Source organism: Lepidochelys olivacea (genome assembly GCF_965140295.1).
Source record: "Lepidochelys olivacea isolate rLepOli2 genome assembly, chromosome: 6".
Lineage (NCBI taxonomy): Eukaryota > Metazoa > Chordata > Testudines > Cheloniidae > Lepidochelys > Lepidochelys olivacea.
Window position 1 is genome coordinate 15,020,448 of NC_140416.1, and position 5,744 is coordinate 15,026,191.

The window sequence follows — 5,744 nt, forward strand, 5'->3', positions numbered from 1 at the left end:
TAGAGGAAGCTCAAAAAACCCCAAGGTCTCTGCCAATCTGACCTGGGGGAAGACTCCTTCCCAACCCTACATATGGCAATCATTTTGACCCTGAGCAGGTGAGCAAGACACACCCAGCCAAACACCTGAGGGAGAGCATGCTCGTTGCCACCTGAAAGCCCTGGCCCACCGGCTCAGTTTCCCATCTCCAGCTGTGGCCATCCCTTCAGAGGGAGAAGATACAAAAAAACCTCTCTCAGAATACACTGTGGGGGATCCCTTCCTCATCACTGCCAGTGGCCAGCTGAAACCCTGAAGTATGACCTCTAGGAACATAGGACGTAAATCAGAAGTGAGCCCCAGGGCTCTTGTGGCAGTATGTTCCACAGGTTAACGGTGTGCAGCAAAAACATTTCCAGATCAATGGAAAATATAGAGAAAGCAGATACCTTTAAAAAAGTTATCAGAATGTGCCTCGAACATGTGCTACAAGTTCTGCGGAAAACAAACCCCGAAATTCTTCCCAAGCAACTGGATGAAAATACATGGGGGTGGGTGGAATCCAGAACTGTTAGGCCAGTGTATTGAGCCGCCAGATAAGGCATGGCTGTGAAGTGGAAATGGAACGCACCTCTGATCATTACAATAGTGTGTGGGCAGGACTTGGGATGGAAAAACCTACCCAAGCCAAGATCTCCACAGCTGAATGTCATAGTTTAGTTAATGTTCATCTGGTTGGAGAGAACAAGGCCAGCCACAAACAACTTTTAGAAGAAAATCTGTGGCTATGTAATGGTCCCTCCCTCTTGAGTCCCGAGGGAGGGTAGTACTGGAGTGCCAATGAGAAGCGCACTCAGGAAAGTAACTCAAATACTTTCCTGATGGACTGTTTTTTTCTCTAAATGGACAACCTATCCTAAATTCTCAATTACTGAGGGACAATCTTCACTCATTGATATATTTTGCTTTCCGCCACCAACTCTCTGTATAACTTTTTTCATCAGTAATGTACCCAAATGCATGGATACTAGATATCTAAACTGTATTCTTAAATTCATTCACCTAAATTTTGGTTATTGCTGATTATGCACTATATGTATCTTATGACTTTAAAAACAAACTTTGTATTTGTGGATAATATAAGCACTATACCCAGATGTACAGACACTCTTTTCTCAACCTATGTATTATATAATTTTTTTAACATTAGCTTTAATAAAAATTTTCATCTAGCTGGAGCCAGGCATGAGCTTGGAACAAGAATCAGCTCTTATTTCAGAACCCCCAAGAACTGAAGGATGATGGATCTAGGGATTTGGTTTGACCCATTATAGAGGAGGGCCAGACAAAAAATTCCAGTCAGCATGCAAGCTCCCCTCCCCACTCTTTGGCTGGGGGGTGGAAATTCCAATTTAGCTTTCTGGGAACAGCTGCTGCACAAATCATCTATTCAAATACTGGGCGATCTTTTTCAGTTTAACCTTAACTCGGAATGTCCTGGCTCTCCACATTGAGAACTGAACTGTTCTTCCAGGATGTTGACATGCTCCCAAGTGTAACATGCTCTGACCCTTAACTCCATCTTAAGGAAATTTTGGTCTAGGAATTTGTTTAGTTTTTCATAAACCGTTGGCTGACAGGAAGTGTGTCGTCACAGCTGGGTCACTGCTTCCCGCCCTCTGCAGAGCTTTGTCACTCCAAATGTTCTTCCTCCCCTCCCCCTTATATTTCCTAATGAAATCCATGAGGAAGGGAGGGCCATAGTTCTGAGCCATGCTCATGGCTTCTACACTCACTCATCCCAAGTTCACCCTCCAGCACACCAACCCACTGATCTGACAGCTCTGCCGGCTGCCGTCAGCCACAGCTGCTCCTGCGGTGCTCACACACTCCAGAGAGTTTCCTTTTTGTCACCACCAGTGTAATAATTGGGCCGACAAACTGACCCCACTTGTGAGCGCCACCGTGAAAAGTGAGTTAAAGGTCATTAAATGTCACAGTGAGCCTAGAATAATAAATGTTGGTGGGAAAAGGTGCCAGAGGGAGACAGCCAGACCGAACTAGTTCAAAGGAAAAGGCAAAGGGATGTAATTCAAGGAGAGTGCGAAGATCACGCCTGGTAAACAAGAGGCGTGTGGAACTGGAAATCAATGCCCCAATATTGGCAGGTCAGACATCCAACCGAACTGGTGGGCAGAATAACGAGGGGATGGGCGATCCCACCAATCACACCCCGTTAGGGTCCTCCCAATGGGGCTAGGGAGGGGGGCATTGAGTAGAGGTGAGGCAAGCACACTCACTGATTGAACAAAGGGGAAGGTGCAGGGTTCATCCAGATGGCTGCCACCCCCACCATTTCCTGGGACCCAGCCTGACACCCTTGTTCCATTCTCATCCTCATTCTGAGACGTTCTGACCAGAGCAGGACACAGAGAAGGGACCCAGCTGACACCATCACCTGCACGGGCTTTGGCTAAATCCCATCCCCCACCTGGGTGTGAGACTTTGTCTTTCCTCCTTCCTCCCATGTGTCCTTTTCCTTCCCTACCTTATGTCTTCTCTTGCCAATCCCTCTCCGTTTTCCTTCTGTCTAATGGAAGCCTGACTTCGTTTGCCAGGCCTGCCTGTTCACAACACTGCTGGGACCAGACAGAGGCTACTAAATGCAGTGCCCTGAACAGCCGGATAAGGTACAAGTTTGCCAAGTCTCAGAGTGGCTGCTGAGACCACGTGCTGTGTTTTTCCATCAGTGAGGTTGCAAGTGAAAAAAACAACAGCAGCTGCATTTTCTCTCTCTGCTATTCTTCTCTTTCCCCTTGCATGGCTCTTGTTTTGTCTTGAGGCAAACAGGATCCAACTCCAGCCCATCTCAGCTAACTCTCGCTTTTCCCCCCCACAGGACAGCTATTCCCACTGTTCTAAGCAAATGTCAGACGAGGGCTGAGCAGAGGGTCGGGGTCCTAAAGACTCTCTCCTGCTAAAGGGAACAAGGGATGTTAAGATGAAAGCCTTACATTTTAACTGTTTGTCCTCCTTCTGCTGCATTGTCAATAAAGCGTTAAAAGAATGTTTAATTGTGCTGCCATGGTGCCAAGCCAACTGTGGTCTCTATATGCCAAACTACAAACCTTGTGTTGAGTTAAGACACAAGTGGGGCCGTGTTCACACCTTTGGGACCCTATGTTCCATCTAAATTATTAGAGTGAAGGGGCTGAGTCCTATGGATCTACAAGAAGGAGAGAGAAGTCAGAGGGTAAAGGAGAGGGATTGGGACTGTGATGCCCCCCGAGGGATACCCAGGGTTGTGAGTGGGGTGACCATATGTCCCATTTTGGCCAGGACAAGTCCCTTTTCTAAGCCCTACTCCAGCAATCCTGAGGTTTTTAGCAAAAGTGGGTATTTGTCCTGTTTGCTCTTGCCAACTGATCAAATGCCCATTTTTGTCAAGAAAGTCAAGTGCAGATGAACGTGCTCGGGCGGAGGGGGGGCACAAGTGCCAATGCAGGGCTTGGACAAGCAGCGACCCCCAGCCCCACATTGGGAGGGGGGACAGGGCTCAGCTGAGCCCTGCATGGGGAGGGGGCCGAAGGCTAGCTCCATGTGGTGTCCCGTTTTTCCGTTGAGAAATATGGTCACCCTAGTTGCGAGGCACCTCACCACCACCTGTCCTTAGCATGAGGAAGTCTTGTCTGTGCATCAGCTCCTAGACACTATCAGCCTTTGTCAACACAAGTATGAACGGCCAGGCCGCCGCAGACCTCGCTCTCTGTGTGCACGCTACTGATAGGCACACACCAACCCCTGAATCTGCACAGTGCTCCCTGCAGTGCCCAGGCCCTTCACTGCACACACACAGAATTATGAGAGTTGCCATCCCCCAGGGGTCAGTACACACCAGCCTGAATTATTTCAACTCAGGATCTCCTCCGCTTAATACCACAGCACTGAAATATGTGGGGAGTGAAAATAAGACCAGATTTATTAAAGATCAGCGGTTCAAGTGGGTAGTGAGTAAGGGCAATGGAGACAGAATGGTTATATGTAAAACAGAAGTATAACATGCCTCCTAGAGTCTAAACTTAACAGGCTGAATCCTTGTCTCAAGCAGTTATTCTCACCTAAAGCAGACTCCCAGAATCTCCCACCAGCATCACGAGGATCCCTCTTTCACAAGGCAAAAGTGCTGTCCTTCGGCTCCCCTGGGAAAGGACAAAGAGCCTCCCACAATCCCCAGTGTAAAACTTCTGTTGGGGACCTCAGGATTTTCTAAGGTCTGTATGTTCCTGTGTATCAGTGGGGTTCTACCTCTGGTATTTGGCTCTGTGTCTCGTGGGATTTCACCACAGACCAGGGACCCCTGGGATTTCACAACACACCAGATTGCTCCTCTGGAGTTTAAGGTCTCCAGGAGGAAAGCTGTGGGGATGGTACCAAGCAGGGCTTATGCACTAAGTCCCCTGCAGGACTCTGTTGGTCTCCTCTTCCACGTTCCCCACTGTTAGGATACAGATATTCAGCTCTGTCTGTAAAGGCCTATACTCTGAGAATTTAGGTGTATTCTTCTCACTAAGCTAGTTATAGAAGTATAAAAGAAAGAATCAAATCACTGTCTGCCAGTGTAAGGGCCTTCTCTTACTGTGACAATCTGAGGCCCTGTTCTTAGGCTAAGGCCTTTGGCTAAGCAACAGAGGCAGCCATAAGCTGGGAAGTGACCGGTCACCTCCTCACATTCCAAACTAGTCACATTGAAATAAGGTGCTACTGGGCTGTCAGGAATACAGTCCTCTCCTGATAGTGCCTATCACCTCCAGAGAAAGGAAAATGCCTAGAAAACGTAAAAGGAAACTTAGTTTGATAGCATCCTGTCTGGCAAGAACTCACTTATCAACAGCTGGGATGTGAAATCCTCACTTCTATATTGTTTTGTCATTATAGTTCCCACTTTGCTATTGTTTGTCTGTATAATCTCTATCTGGTTCTGTGATTGTTCCTGTCTGCTGTATAATAAATTTTGCTGGGTGTAAACTCATTAAGGTGGTGGGATATAATTGGTTACATAATCATGTTACAATATGACAGGTTTCAGAGTAACAGCGGTGTTAGTCTGTATTTGCAAAAAGAAAAGGAGGACTTGTGGCACCTTAGAGACTAACCAATTTATTTGAGCATAAGCTTTCGTGAGCTACAGCTCACTTCATCGGATACAATATGTTAGGATCGGTTAGTTAAATTTCAGGAAAATGATTGGTTAAGGTATAGCTAAGCAGAACTCAGGTTTTACTATATAGTCTGCAGTCAATCAGGAAGTGGGAGTGGGGGGGGAAATGGGAACAGGGAATGGGAGTGGGGAACTTGGAATCATGTTTGGCTAAGGGCAGGAATGGGAACAGGGACACAGGTGTAAGGCTCTGTGGTGTCAGAGCTGGGAAGGAGGATACTAAGGAAGGAAACTGGAATCATGCTTGCTGGAAGTTCACCCCAATAAACATCGAATTGTTTGCACCTTTGGACTTTGGGTATTGTTGCTCTCTGTTCATGCGAGAAGGACCAGGGAAGTGAGTGGGTGAAGGAATAAGCCCCCTAACACCCACATCCATGCTGCTCCCAAGATCAGCATTAATAGGAGCACTGGTGTTCCCAAGAGCCAGGTGCTACCAGATTAAAAATGGATTGTTGACCCTGGGATGGAGAGTTTGGGGACCAGAACCTTTCAGTTCTGGGAGGAACTGAACTGCTTCTTTTGAAAAGAATAAAAAATAAACCAA